The 18,872-nt window shown below is 42.4% G+C and overlaps 1 protein-coding gene across 1 annotated transcript in view; it reads left to right on the top strand.

Annotated features, from left to right (window-relative positions):
* Window positions 1-18,872, top strand: part of LOC310703734 (craniofacial development protein 2-like) — a 609,970-nt gene that overhangs the window by 312,065 nt on the left and 279,033 nt on the right. The window lies entirely within an intron of this gene.

The raw sequence follows: 18,872 nt of genomic DNA, 5'->3' as shown, positions 1-18,872 counted from the left end.
TACCCTGATGTTGGCAAAGATTGAGGGCACAAGAAGAAGGGGACGGCAGAGGACGAGATGGATGGACAGTGTTCTCGAAGCTACAAACATGAGTCACGAAGAGTCGGGCATGACTAAACGACTAAACAACTCAACAACATGTATGTACGTATGTTTCTGCATGGATTCTAAAGGATTATCCCAAGAAAACGGGACAGGACAGACTACTACCATTCCCATATAGAACTGGGATAAACAGGCCTCCACCCACCCCTGAAAATGCATTTGCCACAGTTCTTCATCCCTTCTGTCCATTTGTGAGCCCTTTCCTCTATATTACAAATGTGTATGTGTGTACTGATAGCAAATGAAGAACACCTCAAGCTCAGTATGGTAGTATGCATGATTGCAAGGTTTTATTGTGTGGTGTTCATTGCATCCATAGCCATATGCACATCGTAGAAGGACCTATGGATGATTATTTCCCACTGTTCCCTGATCTCTTGCAATAACTTCTCTGAACATTGCTGAGTGCACATTATGGAGGACAAGTTAAAATTCCTTCACTGTGTAATCTCTTCCATGTTGCTCCCTCCCAACAGAAAGTTGCTCCCTCCCAACAGAAAGTTAACCTCCATGAACTAGACCTGCCCTGAAGACAGTGGCAGAGCAAGCCGACCGGGTGCCTGGCTTGTGCCCTGTGCCCAGGAGCAGGGTCAGCCACCTGTGAGGGCGGGGCCAGTTGGGGCAGGATGCTCCATGGGGCCTCCGAGGAGCCTGCCTGCCTCCTCCCACTCAGTTGCCCTATAGCTGAGGGGGAGGCGGTGGGTGGACCATTTGGGCCAGTGTAGAGCCTGGGTCGCCCAAGCCACCGCATCACTCCCAGGAGAGATGCGTGGCTTGGGCTCACTGCAGGCCCCACAGTGAGTGCTGCCCAGCATTTTGTCACCTCCCTCAGTGGTGACACTGGTGCAGACCGCCCCCATTGCACCCCCTTCCTCCGCCCCTGCCTGAAGAGAAGCTTATATTTGGTCAGACTCTCCATGAATGTTCTCTCATACTTGCTCTAACAGACTTCCAGGCATTTCAATCACCCTAAGATCTATAGACAAATCTTGTTGTGTTTCAGCTTATATCTGGGTTGTTGTTTTCATTTGTCAGTTTGTTGGAATTGTTTAGAAAGAAATGAGCTAAACTCTTTTGAAAATATACAAATTAGTCAATATTGTTCATGCCATCATTACCAGCAGGCATAGTTTATTCTGCCACGATATGGTTCACTAAAACAAGGTATGTTCATAATCCTACTAAGTCTGTATTCTGAAATTATACAACAGATACAAGTTACATTAAATTGAGAGGAAAACAATTCATTAAGAAGTAATTCAATTCACAAAGTGTTTTTGTTACAATCTTCTCGCTGATGTTGTTTTGACAATGCATGTAAAATCTACAATTGTGTCTTTGCTTCTAATAGCAAGAATCAATGTAATAAACAGTGTGATCCCCTCCCATTTTAAGTAAGACCAAAAGGCTTGTTAAAACATATTTCAGTTCCCAGATTTTTACAGATCTCACCAAAGATGGAGACATTTGTAGAAAAGGCAACAGAAGTGCCTTCAGAGCAGTCACTACAAACGTATATTTGCTTCTGTGCTAGAGTGGATAATCACTTTAGTCTGGACCGAGGATGGGAGGGCAAATCAAAAAGTGGCCAACACGCTGCTGGCCACCTTTGATAGGTGGCCAGGGCCACACATTTGTCAGTCACAACATGTCATATCTCATCAGGTGGATCCATTCCCACTCCAAAACAAAGGGGCTTTGCTTCAGAATTAAATTTAAGCAGTGCCAAGGGCAAGTCCCACTGCAAGTAAACTACCAGGAGCACATTCTATGTCATGCTTTGCTGGTGGTTGCTTTGCAGTCGGGTTTGCATTAGGCCTGGTTTAAATTTGGCCCTGAATGCAAAGGAACAACCGGGAGCAAATGGTTTAGAGTGAGCCTCTGACCCTTTGCATTTGGCAGAGCATTTCAGCATCAACGTTCTACACCGTGAATATCTTTGAGACATTCTTGGCTAGACTCCTGCCCCTTGCCTACTTTCCTCATCTTCCTGCTTCTAAACCCTGCTTGTTGTTTTTCATTCCCCTTTGCACAGTTTTGGAAGGCTCTGAGGTACCCAGTGTGGAGCTGCACTAAGCCCTGTTGGTTTCTGCTTCCTCACTGAGCAGCGAATGCATGTCACAAGACATTGTTTTGCATTCCACAGTCCAAGTTACTGTTGGATTCCCACGGGAATGGGAGACTGGATGTGACGTACACTGGTTTCCTGTTTTTCACTGTTCTCTCGGTGTTCTTTGTTTCCGAGGCAGTTGCTTCTCTGCTCTCACAGAGGCAAGATGCATGTTTGTATTCTCTCAGCATAGAGTGTAAATAAAGTTAAAGAATGTAGCACATACTGCTTATCCTTCTGCTGTGTGGACTACTCTGCTTGGGCTCAAGATGAGACGAGCCTGTATCAGCTTCAGATGGGCCGAAGCTGGTCAAAATCTCACAAGCCCAACTCATACTGGGACAAATGAGCTTGCAGGCTGGTTGCATTTCCTGAGTAGTAAACAGAGACAGATAAATTTGTTTCTGCTAGACCCATAAGCATTGGTTCCATGAATGGAAGAGCCCAATGGCCCATCAGGTTCAGAATCCCGTTCTCATGGTGGCCAGTTAGATGCCTGTGGGAAGTCTGCAAGCTGGATGTGAGCACAACAGCATTCTGCCCACCTGAGATCTCTTGTAACTGGTATTCAGAGACGTAATGCCTCTGCCGGTGGAAGTAGAATCAAGCCATCTTGTCTGGTAATTGTTGATAGCCTTGTTCTCCATGGATTTGTCTAATCCTCTTTAAAGTTAAGGTTAGGTTAGTTACTGAGAGGGGGAAGAGCAAGCATCTACACCACACTGAGCTCCCTGCTGCCCCGTCTCTCCCCTTCTCCACCTCTGTAAGTGGGAGGGATGCATGGCATGGGGAAGCCAGGTCAGCCCCACAGCCCCACCCATGTCACCCCAGCTGCTATTGTGGAATATATGCTCTTGTGAAAAGCTAGGTTTCAGGATTCCCAATTTCCAAAAAACTCACAAAGTCAGTCACATGAGGTCACCATGATTTGAGAGCCAGGGTGTTATATTGGTTAGAATGAAGGACTATTGTGGAAAGCTGGATTTCAGAATTCCCACTTACCAAGGAACTGACCAGCTTTGGGTTAGTTACAGATGCTTAGTCTAACCTATCTTACAGGACTGTTGCGAAGCACCCTGCCCATCTGCAAAGTATCTTCCATCATTAGAAATTATTCCTAACTTTAATGTAACTGTTGCAACGTTAATGCAACTGTTGAGATGACAGCATTTCCCAGGGATCTCTCATGTTCACCCTACTGGCATGTATGGGAGTTGCCTAACAGTAGTTGCACACCTTGACTAGGTCTCAAGGTCACAAGAATTAGGTGAAAATTGCCCAATGGATTTGTATTAGCACTGAGGAATTTGTGGGCAAACCTTTCTAAGAAAAACCTTTTAGATTTCGTAACATTTCCATCAACTGAGTAGCAACAAGTTGGCTGAACACCTATTAACTGAGCACCATCCTGTGTCTAATGGATTTTCAGGAGAATTTGTAGAATCCCCGGGGACGATCTTAAATTTTCCAATCATTTTTTTAAAAAGAGAAAATATGTGTGCTCCACGATAGAGAAAACATGTATTGTGTTCAATCTTAAATTGCAAATTTCTTGCTGTCAAACTGGATTACTTTACTCTATGATAGTCAGAAAAATGCCTGGAGGGGTGTTTTTGAAAACACTTTCCATGCAGCTTGCATTGTAAGAAATGAATTTCTTTAAAAGTAGGACACAGAAAACAGCAACAGAAAAAAATGGATAAATTGCCTGTTTGCTCATGTACTCCCAAAGTCCTTCACTTGTAATGTGCGAGGGAAAAGACATTAAGTGGGATAAATCTAATACATGCCTAGAAATGTGACGTGTTTGGCAACAGTGCTGTAAAGCTTGCAAGTGTGCACAAGGGGGCAGCTGCTCTACATCGCTGGTAAATTGACAGTAGCTCAGCTAGTCAACAATATTAGATGGATCTAAAAGCAAATGTAGATTGGCAGTAGCACTCAACCATAAATAACATCAGCTTTAGAGATATGGGTTTCCACATCTGCTGTGATAACACTGTGGGAATCCTGTCCCACAGTCACTCATGATGCAAAGGTTTGGGGTATTAGCTGCAGTCAGCGATACTTCAGACTCGTCATTCACACTCCCACCTCCTCAGCATCAGCTGCAGAGTCCAAGTCATTTCATAACTGAAAAGAGGAAAGCACTGACCCTGAGAGCATCAATATTGGGCAATAGTGACCATTGTATGGGATCTGCAATTTCGGTAGGACTTCCAAATAAGGCAGGATATCCTATGAAACAAGTGCTAAACTTCCACTAGATTTCCCAAAGTTTTTATCGTTTAAGGAAAATGGGAAGTGTTGTCTGAATGCAGCCAAAGCCTTCGTGACTAACTTAAGTTCCATGGAGTTCAATGGCTCTATTTGAGTATAATTAAATCAGGCTCCGCCCCTTCATGAGTTCTGGTCTGCTCTACTAAACCAAATTCCCCCTTACCCTCTACAAAGAGTTTTACAGGTGTATCTGTCTGTTTACTGGATGCAATCAGTCCATGACTGAGATTACCGGTAGTTAAATATGCATAATTAAATGCTGGATTGCAGCCATATTTCTTGAATAACAATTGAATATTTCTAGGCCCATTCTTGTCCCTGGATAAGGGGTGCTAACTTTAATAAAATATTGGGGCCCTAGGTAAGCCCCGTCCCACACAATCAATCACATGACATGGCAAGCACACACCATATGAACAGCAATGCCCATCAGTTTTGGGGGCCCCAGCCCCCTTAAATGCTTTATTGGGGGGGCCCAAAAGGACCTCAGCCCCTAGGAGTTGGCTCCTATGCCCTGAATTCTTAATAGGGGCTGTGGCTTAGTGGGCCTTTGATCAGCTCTGGTTTGCTTGCCAGATTGTACTATGTTAAACGATAGGCACTTGACCACTGTTACCCAAGCCTTCATGATTTCCTTAGATTACTGAAAAACATGAATCTCTTCTTGAAGATGGTATTGAAATGCCATCTACTACAGAATGACACAGTCTAACTATTGATGGACATAAGACAGGATGTGTATTTTATACTACAGGGACGTCCAACTCCCTAGAGATTTCGATCTACTCACAGAATAAATAACTGGCAGTGATCTACCCCTTTTGGGGGTTCAGGTCAAAGTTGTTGAGCTTTTTCTTTAAGGGAGAAATGTCCCCATTTGGGGGGGGGGTTCACTCTTGAGCTCACTGAAAACCCATTGTAATGGTTACAGGAGGCTACAGAGTGGTTTTCTACATGTGTAGGCAGCTCTTTGGAATTCAAAACATGACTGCTGGGATTAGGATTAAAATGTAAGCTATTAACAACTGATAATGGTAAACAGAAAGGAAAATCAAGAATTTCTCCATGAGCTGCAATGTGAGGTTTGTCACTGTCTGCCATCTTCAGGTTAACTGGCGATGCTATCAAAGAGAAGGTGTCAATCACTTCTACCATTTGCTTGAAAAATATATAGAGATGGTATGGCTTAAGTTTATTATAGAAATAGATTTGCATCTTTTATATATTTGATTGAAATCTTTCAAAGTAACAGCACTGAAAAATACTCAAAACTGCCAAGGCTGTGGTAATAACTATTATTATGATAAAATTTAATAATAATAAAAAACTGCCTGCAAGATTGGCAATATGAATAATGCATATACACTGTGGCTTAAAATGTGCTAAAATAGGAGGGGGAGATTTGTAGAGGTTTTTTATAAAAAAAATGTAGACAGGGATGATAATTGGTTTTTGCAGCTAAATGATACTTCATACTTTAGACAGTACTTACAGTACATATTGGGGTGTTTATTTCATTTATCTGTTTACAGTCAGATAAGGCAACTCAAACACCATTCCCCGCTTTTTGGTTGTTGAAAATATGCATCTTGGCAATGATGGGTGTGAGCCAGACAAAGACAAGCATTTTACAGTGCGATCCTATGATGTCTTCTCATTGAGATCAATGGAACTTACTCCCAGGTAAGTGTTATAGGACTGCAGCCACAGTGCCTCGCTTTTTCAAAGTTCAGGAGGGTCTATCAGCTGGAGGAAGGAAGGTGACATCCCATCAGATGAAATTTATGGAACTTGATGAATGTTAACAACTTTCCTTCATGTGGCAAATGACAAGTCCCATTCACTGAAAATGCAAGAGATTTAAGCGGGTGCTTAACTTTCCTGTTGTAATCAATAGAACTTAACAGTGCATCACCATCGGTTGGAATATGCCCAGTATCTTTAAAACATGTGGAAACATACTGTGCTTTTGCGTAGGTCATTAATTTTAAGTTGTTCATCCACATATAGATCATTCAGATGTTGTCTTCTGTTTTAATACTGGGAACAGGGAGAAATGCAGTGTTTCATGGTGGCAGTTCATTTAATTTAACTTGATTCTGTTAAATATACATTGGCTGATGGGCTTCCATTTCTTCCTTTTATATTGCCTACCATTCTGCTTACAGAATGGACAATCAATCAATCAACCAATCAATCAATCATTGAATGCTTAAAACCACAGATTACTTGAACTCATGATTTGGGATGCAGGGGTATTCTTTTCCAATGCTCAGCTGAACCCCACTCCCGATTTGTGTAGACTTTGCTCCTTAGCAGGGGCGGAGCAAAGTGGGTGTGGTCTGCCCCGGGTGTCACCGCTGAGGGGGGTGACAAAATGCTGTGTGACACTCAACATCTGTGAGAGATGCTGTGGCTTTGGCGCGCACAGGGTTCCCGCTCCCCAAAGAAATATGAAAGAAAGTCAAACCATTTTTGCAGGCCAAAAAGGTCAGGTGCCACCTGACCTTGCTACGCCACTGCTCCTTAGCCTTTTCCTCCCCCTCAAGGAAGCGGAGGTTTAGAATCAGTTTGCCTTCTCCAAAAGGAGTACGTTCCCAGGTTGACAAGCCCCACCTGACCCTTAGTCCCCTCTTTTCACTTTAAGAAATATGTTTTCATCCTTCTGTGGCAGCAAAATCAATTTTTCATTATTAAAGTATAATAAACTAGAAAAACAAGCCAGCTACAGCAGGGCTGGCTTTGTGGTGTAAGGTAAGAAGGTGTGCTTTGACACATGTAAGAAACCCCTGCATCTTACAAAATAATTGGTCCTGTTAATAAGGCACAGGGTAGCATAATGGTTCAGAATTGAAGTCTTGGTGCCGAAATATGTTCTGACTAAGGGAGTGAATCTTACCCATCCATCATGTGCTCACACTATTGTACATGAAGTGACTCGGTGCAAGGCAGTACAGAGCTCTTGCACCTTTGAAGCTACACTTTCTTGGGAGTAAGTTCCATTGAACTTAAAGCATGGCATTGCACTGTGGGCTGGTTCAGCTTTTTCTACATGACACCCTGCATTTGCCAAAATTCCTCCTCTTTCTCCCCTCTGGTATATAATAATTTGATCCTCTGCTTTTAGTCAAACAGCGTGATCCACATTCACCTGAGGCTTCCCGGTGTAAAGTTTAGTTTGGTATTACAGTGCTGATTTAAAGCTGCTTTCAAAGTTTGGCTTATATTTCCATACCCTTTAACTCAGCCTGCTTCTCCAGACTTACAGACTGGCAGTCTATTCACAGTTTCTGTTATATCACCAGTATGTAAAGAAAAACAACAACAACACATCAAAACATTTCAGACTTGTCTTAGCCAATAGTTGTACCTTGGATCTCAAACACCTTGGCTCCTGAACAAATCAGCTCCAGAACGATCGAAACCTGGAAGTGAGTGTTCCAGTTTTTGAACATTCTTTGGGAAGCTGAACATCTGATGGGGCTTCTGCGGCTTCCAATTGGCTGCAGGAGCTTCCTGCAGCCAATCAGAAGCCGTGTGTTGATTTCCGAATGTTTTGGAAGACAAATAGACTTCCGGAACGGATTCCACTCGACTTCCAAGGTACGACTGCATTAAGTACTTCTGCATACCATTTACTTCAATGGGAGAGTTAAGAATCTAAGCTAGCTCCTTTCATGGCCTCCTAAATCATCAAAATAGTGCCACTCCCAGCTTTGCAACATGAGAAAGGATCTGGCAAAGTGGCAGGAGACATTTTGGGTCACCCTCCTTACTTAAACCTCTACCACTGAAATAAATGTGACTTACAAATGCTCAGCTTTGGCTGGATCATGTTCACTGTAGATGAGAAGAAAATGGATTGGTTTGATGTCTTTCCAAAAAGGAAACATAAATGTCAACTAAGGCAATGCCCGTGATAATCAGCATCCTGCTCCATGCATTGATTGTGGATGTTATGCTGTGCCCTTTATCATATTCTTTGTGTCTGATGGTTAAAGCCTGAAAAAAAGAAATTATTGATAATACAGGTTTTTAAAAAGAAGAAGCCTGTTGTACAGTTTTGGAGATGAGGAACATCAGCTTTGTGTTGATTAGCTGGTTCCTTATTCTAAATGTGTTAATCTCTTATGCATAAAATATAGATTGCATTGAAAGAACTTTCACAATTGTCAGTTTCTATGGCAACTAGCACAGTAGCAGATTATACTGGATAGTTGCCAAGGTTGTGACCTATTTGTTAATTCTAATCATTTTGTTTCAAAAGCCTGGCAACAGAAAAATCCATCTGTATCTTATGAGCTGTTTAAAGCTGAAAGGAGCCCCAAATGTCAAAATAATGAATTATTGTAATTAATATATAATTCAATAGTTTGACCACAAAGTGGGATTTTGAGGTATGAACAACGCAGCCTCATTTGCTGTATTTGGACTGCTAATGTCCATCCTGACAGGTGAAGGCATCAGGCAGAAACTAGAGCCACAATTGGGATTATTAGCACCTCTATTTTTTTAATTTAAAAAAGGCAGTACTGGTAACTGGACAGCTTTAAATCCTATGATTCCAGGTTCTTTGTGAGCATATGAATCTGCCTAATGCTGAGTCTGACCATTGGTCCATCATTATCATCATATATACTGACAAGTACATTGTCTGAGTGTGGATGTAGTCAAAGCAGGACTATCTATGCATAACTGAAGTTTTGCAAAAAACAGAAGGGGGGAAACCAAATAGGGACTTCCAAAACAGATCCCAAGAAGGACTGAGCTTATTCAGGGGCCACAGGCTGGTGATTGAGAAGATCCCTCTTCAGGTGCTTACAGGACAGGTGATTAAACACATGTGGATGGAGGTGGGGAGTATGGATGAAGAAACACATCAGTACAACATGGGACAGCCATTTTAGGGGTGTCTGTACAAATGCCCTTTGCACATAGAATTACATGGGATGCAAATGTGCAGCCACTTCATGCCCCATTTTTTTTAAAAAAACTTTTTTACCTGGGCAGCAGAGGTGCCGCACTCTGTTCCCAGGAACTTTAGAGTATTAAAAGCAAGAAATAAGAGCCCTAGGTTTTCCTTGAAAGTACTTCTCAATGTGTGCGGGCATGCGTTTTTGAACTTCCTTGGGATTATTTTAAAATCTCTGGGTAGAAAGAGGAGACAGACTTTAAGACAGGAGTCAGCAAACCTTTTCAGCAGGGGGCTGGTCCATTGTCCCTCAGACCTTGTTGGGGGCCGGACTATATAAGAAAAAAAGGAACGAATTCCTATACCCCACAGATAACCCAGAGATGCATTTTAAATATAAGGACACATTCTACTCATGTAAAAACACACTGATTCCTGGACCTTTTGCGGGCTGGATTTAGAAGGTGATTGGGCCAGATCCAGCCCCTGGGCCTTAGTTTGCCCACCCATGCTTTAAGACATTCACATCTGGAAAAAGGATGGAACAAACTGCGGGTCAGAGATGTCCATCCTTCCTTAAGACCAGAGCTGCTTTAGCTTGGAGGTTGCCCAAATCACTCAGGCCTACAGTCATTTGGTTAGTTTACCAGACAAAACTACAGTGATATCCCCATTGATGGTAATAAAGAAACCCATACAAACGTAATTGAAACTTCCTAACATGACGTGAGAATGTATTTCCAATGCACCAGCACAGAAATGAATTATGGAATATTATTATTAATATAACGTCTCTGTTTTGTTTTCATCAGCTTTAAGCTGGTTCATTCATAGGGTAACCTGAGTGGTATTCAGTGCTCTCATTTGGCAATAAAGATTAAAAAGATAATATTTGCTGATAATAAAATCTGCAATCCAAGCTTTTTTTTAATACATCTAGTTCAGCTGCTGTTCCGCAGCTGTCCCAAATCAATTCATGTAATCGTTTATTTCTTAGAGAACAATAATTGTTTGTGCAATCTATTTTGATATGTTTTATAGCATTTCTTTAATCCTCTTCACCTTTCCATTCTTGGCATGAGTTTTATGGCAACATAAACTGTAAGTGTGCAATAAAGAAAATCACCTTATGTTACAGAGACTACTTTTATCGCAGCAACGTCAACACGGAAACAAAGCAAACGTGAAGAGGATAAACAGCATGTTGCTTTGACTTCGCTGCCACAATGGATGCTTGATTCAAAGAATTCCTTCACTGTAAGAAAAAGCTTAATAGTTTGTGTAAGTGTTCATAGAATCATTGGGCCATGTTCATACATTTACTCAGTTGTTGATCTCTTTGCGGTGCTGAGGAGTTGCGTAATTGTTCCCAGCTCTCCACAACACTAGGCAGTGAGCGATGGAAGTGTTTCACACATAAAGCTGCACGTGATTCTTCCTTCTCTGTCAGGGGGGGGGAGGAGACAAAGCACCTCCTCCTTCTGCCCCCCCCTCCTGATTATATATTTGATTTAAAAAACCCAATTAAGCATGAGCAATGCCTAATAGATCTGAGATGGATCTAGGTGTTGCCCCTAGGTTGCCATAGGTTGGGTGGACCCAATATGGGCCCTCCAGATCAGAGCCATGGGGCAGATTAAGGCAGGGTGGTAGTGTCTATGGACAGCCTTAGTACAAACCCAGCCAGAACAGGTTAAATCCATAGTCCAGAGTCTGTATCACTCCTGAAAAGCAGCATCTCTGTCTTGTTTGGCTTAATAGCAGCAATGTTGTGGGATGCTGTACAGACGCTTCAGGTTACAGACTCCGCTAACCCAGAAATAGTACCTCGGGTTAAGAACTTTGCTTCAGGATGAGAACAGAAATCGCGTGGCGGTGGCGCGGCGGGAGACCCCATTTGCTAAAGTGGTACCTCAGGTTAAGAACAGTTTCAGGTTAAGAACAGACCTCCAGAACGAATTAAGTTCTTAACCCGAGGTACCACTGTATTCTGAAACATCAGATGTCATAGGAGTCAACTGCTAGGGGCTGAGGGAGCTTTGGAGCCCCAAATAAAAACACTTGAGGGGGCTGGGCCCCGTAAAAGTTGATGGGCATTGCCATTCAGATGGTGTGTGTGCACCATGTCATGCGATCAATTATATGGGGTGGGACTTACCTGGGCCTTCCCAATATTTTATTCAAGTTGGCACCGCTGCCAGAGGTCCCTCTGATACCGGCATTTTGATAGCTCTTGTCCTGTTCAGACAAGCATTTCCCTGATCCTCTGACTTGAACCTCCAATTTTTAATTGCTGCATTAACTCTTAATTGTTATGCAGTTTTAATGCATAACAATTTTAATTGTGAATATATGTTGTATTTGTGTATTTTGTTGTATTTGTGTATTGTGCATTTTAATTATGTGCAACTGGTTTTATACATGTAAACTGCTTAGAAGCCATTTTGACAAATAAGCAGTATATAAATAGGATACTGTCCTGTCATCAGTATTGAAGGAAGATTCAAATGCCAGCCTAGTCTGCTTCTCTATGTGGAATGTGGAAAGTAAAGTTTGCCTCAGGCAGCAAAATGTATTGGGCTGCTTCTGTTAAATAGGGAGCCACAACCAAGAAGGCCTCCTGCTCTGGTTGCCACCTGCTTTACCAGAGATTGTACGGGTACCTGAAAGAGAGTCTCTGGATATACCAGTAATTCTGATACCATTTGACAAGAAAGAAAGCATTTTGTCAGGTAGCTGGGTCTCAAATAGCAAAATCTCAAAAAAGAAAAAAGAAAAAAGTTACTGAGCTATTTTTAAGGAAATTTACCGAAATCTAGATTTCCAACATCGGTTGCCATATGTCCAGATTTTCCCAGGCATTTAAGCGATTTCCACCTAGACACTGCTTCCAACTGCAGTATTCCGGCTACATCTGGAGAATTCCGGACGTATGGCAACCCTGGTGAAAGGCTTTAAAGGCAAGCACCAGCTGTTTCTTCAGCTGATCACCCTTAACATTCTGCTTCTATTACTAAATGTTTCAGGCCAGTTCATGCGAATGCTTCCCCTCCGTCTGTGGTCAAATAGTCCTTTGAGAGCCTCCTCAGATGTGAGGGATTTCTGACATAGATCACACTTCCTTGTAGGGAAAAAGGCTTGCAAGTAATGTACTCTGGTTAAGATAAGCAAAGAAAGAAACCACTGGGGAAACATGAGCTTATTTTTCCACAGTAAAGAAAACTAAGCATACTTTTTAGGACACTTTTCTCCAATCAGAATATTGAGCTGTGGAAGGTAAATGTTTTTGCTGTGGGATCAATTGCAGGAAAAAAGTCAATCTGACTAATATCCTTTTGGCCCACCGCCAGCCTCAGCAAGTGCTATTGACTTGGGCAGGGAGCACAGAGGAAGAGGAAGTCTTTCGCATAAACATTAGACTGGCGGAGGTGAGTGGCACTAAGTGGTGTGGCAGAAGGAGAACAAGCACCTCTCAATTTTTCCTGCTGTTCCCTATTCAGGTTTCAACAGGTTGTACTAACTGCTTGTGTAATGATGATGAATGATATACGCAGATTTCTCTCATTCTGTGCCTTTGGGTGATGATTGGTGCCCCTTAGAGCTTGTGGGGTGCTAGGAGGTCAGGGGGACATGACCAATGAGAGATCACAGGGGTGTGGCCAAGCTATTCCAGTTTTCTTTCCATCTTCCTCACTTGCACAGCTAACATGGACACTTGAGCATTGCAATTTTACAAATAGCACCTAACTATAGCACTTAAAAGGGACGCAGGTGGCACTGTGGGTTAAACTACAGAGCCTAGGGCTTGCTGATCAGAAGTTTGGCGGTTCAAATCCCTGTGACAGGGTGAGCTCCCGTTGTTCGGTCCCTGCTCCTGCCAACCTAGCAGCTCGAAAGCACATCAAAGTGCAAGTAGATAAATAGGTACCGCTCCGGCGGGAAGGTAAACAGTGCTTCCATGCGCTGCTCTGGTTCGCCAGAGACGGCTTAGTCATGCTGGCCACATGGCCCAGAAGCTGTACGCCGGCTCCCTCGGCCAATAAAGCGAGATGAGCGCTGCAACCCCAGAGTCGGTCATGACTGGACCTAATGGTCATTGGCCCCTTTACCTTTTATAGCACCTAAAAGAGTGGTTCAGAAGGAGGTCTCTGTTGTTACAATATCTAGTGTGGGTTCATGGACAATAACCACACATTACTCGGAAGTCACTCCCACTGAATTCCATGAGGATCAGTCCATGGTATGTATGTGTCAGGGACTGGACTGAACAGGAGGAATGGGAAATGAGCCCATTCTACCTCACAGGGTTGTTGTGATATAATGAGGGTAGCATGAGGAAAATAAGACTGACGAATGCCACCTTGAGCTCCTTGGAGAAAAATTGGATGGGATATAAAAATACTGAAAAATAAAGAACGACAAAAATAGAAAGTTTCTCTCCAGGCTTCCTGTCCCTGATTTTGAATTAGGGGGAGGAGGGGTGTGTGTGGAAATTTGAAATAATGAAGAAAAAGACTGACCTAAAAATCAAAGAAAAAGAGAATCTGGGACGCAACCAGCATATTCAGGCCATAAAAAGACTGACCGTTTTATGAAGGTCCTTGGCCAATCCATCTGCTGGGAGAAGCTTGCCTCTGTGGCATGTGCAGGCAGGGCACAATTTTCTCCAGGTTGTTATGCACAGAGACACATTGGAGAGACCTTTTTGCCATAGCTATACTTTGGGGTTGCCTGAGTGCTTCGGAGATCTGAGTGGCCACAGAACAGTTGCCTGACAGAAGTGTATGCAGAGCTTATCTGAGTTGAAATAGAATAATAATAAGATGTGTGTGGAGCAGGAAGGAGTGTGCAATGTTTTGGGGGGGATGGTGGTGGGAATAATTGCTTGATGTGCTGGAGCTGTGCTCCAGCAGCCCTACTAAATCAGCAGGGCTTGGGACAGGAGTCTTTCCTAACCTTCCTTGGAGAGGCTAGAGGTAGAATCAGGGGAGTTTCCCATGCAAAGCATCTGCACTTCCATTGAGCTAAGGCCCTTAACTTTTGATTGTCTTCAAGGTCTTGCTCAGACATCATTTCTGTATATGATTATTGCATACTTGATCATTGAAAATCATTTAGCTCCCAGTCTCAGTGACTGTTGCAGTTGGAGTGAATTATCAATGAAGAAGTCAAAATATGCAGTGAGTTTCAGGAGTCATTACACACACACACACACACACACACACACACACACACACACACACACACGGGTGTGTGTGAATATTGCAAAGCAAAGTTTTCGAACATGCATGGCAGATGGTATATCATTGTTTTGGTCCAAATAAACAGAAATATGATGTGTGTAGTTCAAAAGTATCTGGAGGATATTGACTAACTTGTGGCTTTCCTTCTCTGTTAAATAAACAATTATAGAGACAATTAATTCTTCCATATACAGGCCAGGTACGATGGACAGATAATTAACTTTCCTAGTATTAATTTTGCAGTATTCTTCTGATACCCAAATATGAGATTTTGGGCGATGTTGTTACTTTCTTATGCAGAAACCACAGCCTGTTTATCTGTAAGGATTCAAACCACCTATGAATGTAAATTCATCATTACTGAACCGCCAAATAGGAGGCTTAGGAACACTGTGATTTGCATGCAGATTTGAAAACACTTTTACAAAGGATGAGAGCACTCTTTAGGATGCTTGAGGAATATTATTTGACAAAAGTTCAAGAAAAAAAACTACTTCACAGATGGTAAAAGAGTGATTTTTATGTTTTGCTCTTGGTTGAGAAGAAAACGGGACTGGAATGTATCTGCAAAATGGCTGGAGTTAATATATGTGCAGTTTTCACCACAACCCTGAAATAAGTGCCACACAAAGGTCAGACTTTATTAGGACCAAATAAAATGTCACAGAAATGTGTCAAGGTTCCAAGTCTTCTGACCCTCTTTGCTAGGGTTGAAGAAGTCAATGTTACACAAAGCAGGAAGTGGAGGGGTGGAGGGTGAGGAAAGACAAGGAATAAATTGTTCTTAAGAATTAAACTGGCCATCCACATACATTGCATACACAACAACTGCTAGGGGCTGAGCCCTTTGGGGCACCCAACAATTTTGAGGAAGGGACCAGGGCCCCCAAATGTTCAAAAGCAGTGGAGGGGTCCGAGTGCAGAGCCGAGTGCAGCATGGTTTCAGTGACTGGCTCTTCCTCCTCCTGCCACTGAGGGGAAGGAGTGGAAAAGGAGAGCATGGTCGGTGGTGGCAGCAGGAGGAAGAGGAGCTGTCGGGCATTGAAGCCAACATGTTCAGCTCTGCCCTGCCTCTTCTGATGTCATGCACCACTAAACGTCTACCCTCCCAAATCCTTCAGAAGCTGGCGCCTCTGGTACATAATTAAGTTCTACATAGATTATTCCATTTAGTTTTCCTGTGGGACAGGCACTTTTGTCTGCTACAAAATCCCAGGCTCGGATTTTTTGGGAGGGGCTTCAGATCAATGGTTGCTGGACTTTTCTTCCATGACACCCAATCAGGTGGCGGCTGTGCTCCAACATCCTTCCCCATTGCCAGTTCAGAGTGAGAGCAATGTGATGCAAAGAGCAATAGCCTCACTTTGAATTGCCTTTGTTTGCCATAAGTGAAATATTCACATACCTATACCTCATTTCATTGTTCACGGGTCAGACAGGAATTCAGGAAAAGGGAAAATGTCCTAAAACAGGCTTCCTCAACCTCGGCCCTCCAGATGTTTTGAGACTACAATTCCCACCATCCCTGACCACTGGTCCTGCTAGCTAGGGATCATGGGAGTTGTAGGCCAAAAACATCTGGAGGGCCAAAGCTGAGGAAGCCTGTCCTAAAAGGTTCTTAGCTACAAAATGAATAATAACCGTGCTGTGCTTTTGAAACTTTCCTGGGCATGTGCCCCTGAGAGACCAGGATTCAAATTCCTACTCAGTCATGAAGCTTACTAGGTGATCCTGGTCCAGTCACCACCTCTTAGTCTTCAACCTGTTATGGGAATAAAATGAGGAGGGGAAGAGTCATGTAGGCCACCCCTGAACTTCCTGGAAGAAAGCCAGAATATAAATTAATTAAATAAATAAATAATATAGTGGATAGAGCCAGATGCCGAGATATTTTCATTTTTGAAAGACCAGAGCAGATATAATCTTTTATTCTTGGAATCATTTAGTAAGAAGGGATAGTGGCTTCTGTTTTAATATTAAGCTGTAGTTTGAGCTGCTCAAAGATGAAGCTTTGCTTTATTTATGACTAGTTGTTTCCATTATGTTCCAGATGTCTGCCACTATTTAATATTACATATTTCAATTCAGTTTTGAAATGTAATGCTATTCTCCTGCAATTATAGTCAGTGGGAAAGAATATGGATGTTGAGAACCGTGATTTGAACAAAATGAGAAAATACCAGTGATATCCTTTATGATATGGCTGTATGGAATTTAAAACCCTAGGAGGTATATTCTATTCAAAACTCATCCTAACAGTAGGGAAAGGATCATATTGAACGGATCAATCAGCTAAAAAGACCCAAAACATTTTGTTTTCAAAAACTCTAACATAACAAGCAGTATTAATGTAAGTTTACATAAAAAACTCTCTGATTTTGAATTTTGGTGTAAACATAGATCAGCATTTTTCTCCAGTGCAGTGATTTGATTGTGTTTACTTATTTAAATGGATTCCTATCATATTAACGAAAAGTGATGAGATGCTTACCTTAAGTGCTGCATCTGCTATGGGTTGTTTTTTTTAACCCCCCCAACACTTCCCAAATCATGTTATGAAAACTTCTGACACTACAGAAAATAGAGTCTGTCCCACATAATTCTAGTACTGTAATTGAAGTATGAGCTCTGTGCTTTTTGAGAAGGGAAGACCTGCATTCAAGCATTTAGATCTGAGCTGGAAATCTCCAAAACCATACCAAACCCTGCCTACACCATTCCAAGTCTTGAATGGCAAGGCAAAATGCCGCCCCCTCCAAAGACTGAGCAGAATTCCAAAGTAGGTAGCCGTATTGGTCTGCCGCAGTAGAAATATATTAATTTTTTTTTAAAAAAATGTCCAGTAGCACCTTAGAGTCCAGCTAAGTTTGTTCTTGGCATGAGCCTTCGTGTGCATGCACGCTTCTTCAGATACACTGAAACAGAAGTCACCAGACCCTTATATATAGTGAGAGGGTGGGGAGGGGTATTACTCAGAAGGGTGGTGGGAATGGGTGATTGGCTGATCGGTGTGGTAAACCTCTTGACCACTGTAAATGACTGCAATTGGTCTTAAAGGAAAAAGTTTTACCACACCTATCAGCCAATCACCCATTCCCACCACCCTTCTAAGTAATACCCTTCCCCACCCTCTCACTATATATATATAGGTCTGGTGACTACTGTTTCAATGTATCTGAAAAAGTGTGCATGCACATGAAAGCTCATACCAAGAACAAACTTAGTTGGTCTCTAAGGTGCTACTGGACATTTTTTTAATTTTTATTTTATATATTTCTACAGAAAACCCAAGTTCGTGCATAAATGTCAATGTGGAGAATTTCTCTGACCCCTCCATGCATGAGGCTCATGCATATCTTGGCTTAGTAAGGCAGACTTTGATTCTGCAAACACAGACACTGTGGACTGGTCTTCCCATTCCACCCCTTGCTCATAAATCAGTGACAGAAGCCTTTGAGGAGAAGATCCATTCCTTTTGACACCCTCTGCCCTCCTCACAAAGGGACAGGATCATGTCTTCAGTCAGTACATGCATGTTGTGCTTTAGGAACTGGCATGCAAATATAGATCTGTCAGTTGCAGTTTTTCCTCAGTTTCTCATCTTTTCAATGTTACCTTCAATTCTTCACATTTCAAGCATCAGTTTGTAAGGGTTCTTTTTTAAAACTCCTCCTAAAAATTCATGAGCAAGCAAAATTCATTTTGCAAGCAATTGCCCCTAAGACAATGCATTTGTTGTATGGTATTTTCACTATACACATTTTAATTAATTAAATAATACTACTAATAATAAAAATAATAAAATAATTTATTATTTATACCCCGCCCATCTGGCTGGGTTTCTGCAACCATTCTGGGCAGCTCCCAATCGAATATTAAAAACACAATACAGCATTAAACATAAAAAACTTCCCTAAACAGGGCTGCCTTCAGATGTCTTTTAAAAATAAGATAGTTGCTTATTTCCTTGACATCTGATGGGAGGGTGTTCCACAGGGTAGGTGCCACTACCGAAAAGGTCCTCTGCCCGGTTCCCTGCAATCTCACTTCTCTCACTTCTTTCAGTGAGGGAACCGTCAGAAGGCCCTCAGAGCTAGACCTCGGTGTCTGGCTGAATGATGAGGGTGGAGACGCTCCTTCAGGTACACAAGACTGAGGCCTTTTAGGGCTTTAAAGGTTTTATGCACCCCCCCCCCCAATACACACATTTTTGTACACATTG

Source organism: Podarcis liolepis, assembly GCF_965112155.1.
Source record: "Podarcis liolepis genome assembly, chromosome: 3".
Taxonomy (NCBI): domain Eukaryota; kingdom Metazoa; phylum Chordata; class Lepidosauria; order Squamata; family Lacertidae; genus Podarcis; species Podarcis liolepis.
This window is presented reverse-complemented; position numbering and strand designations above follow the sequence as displayed.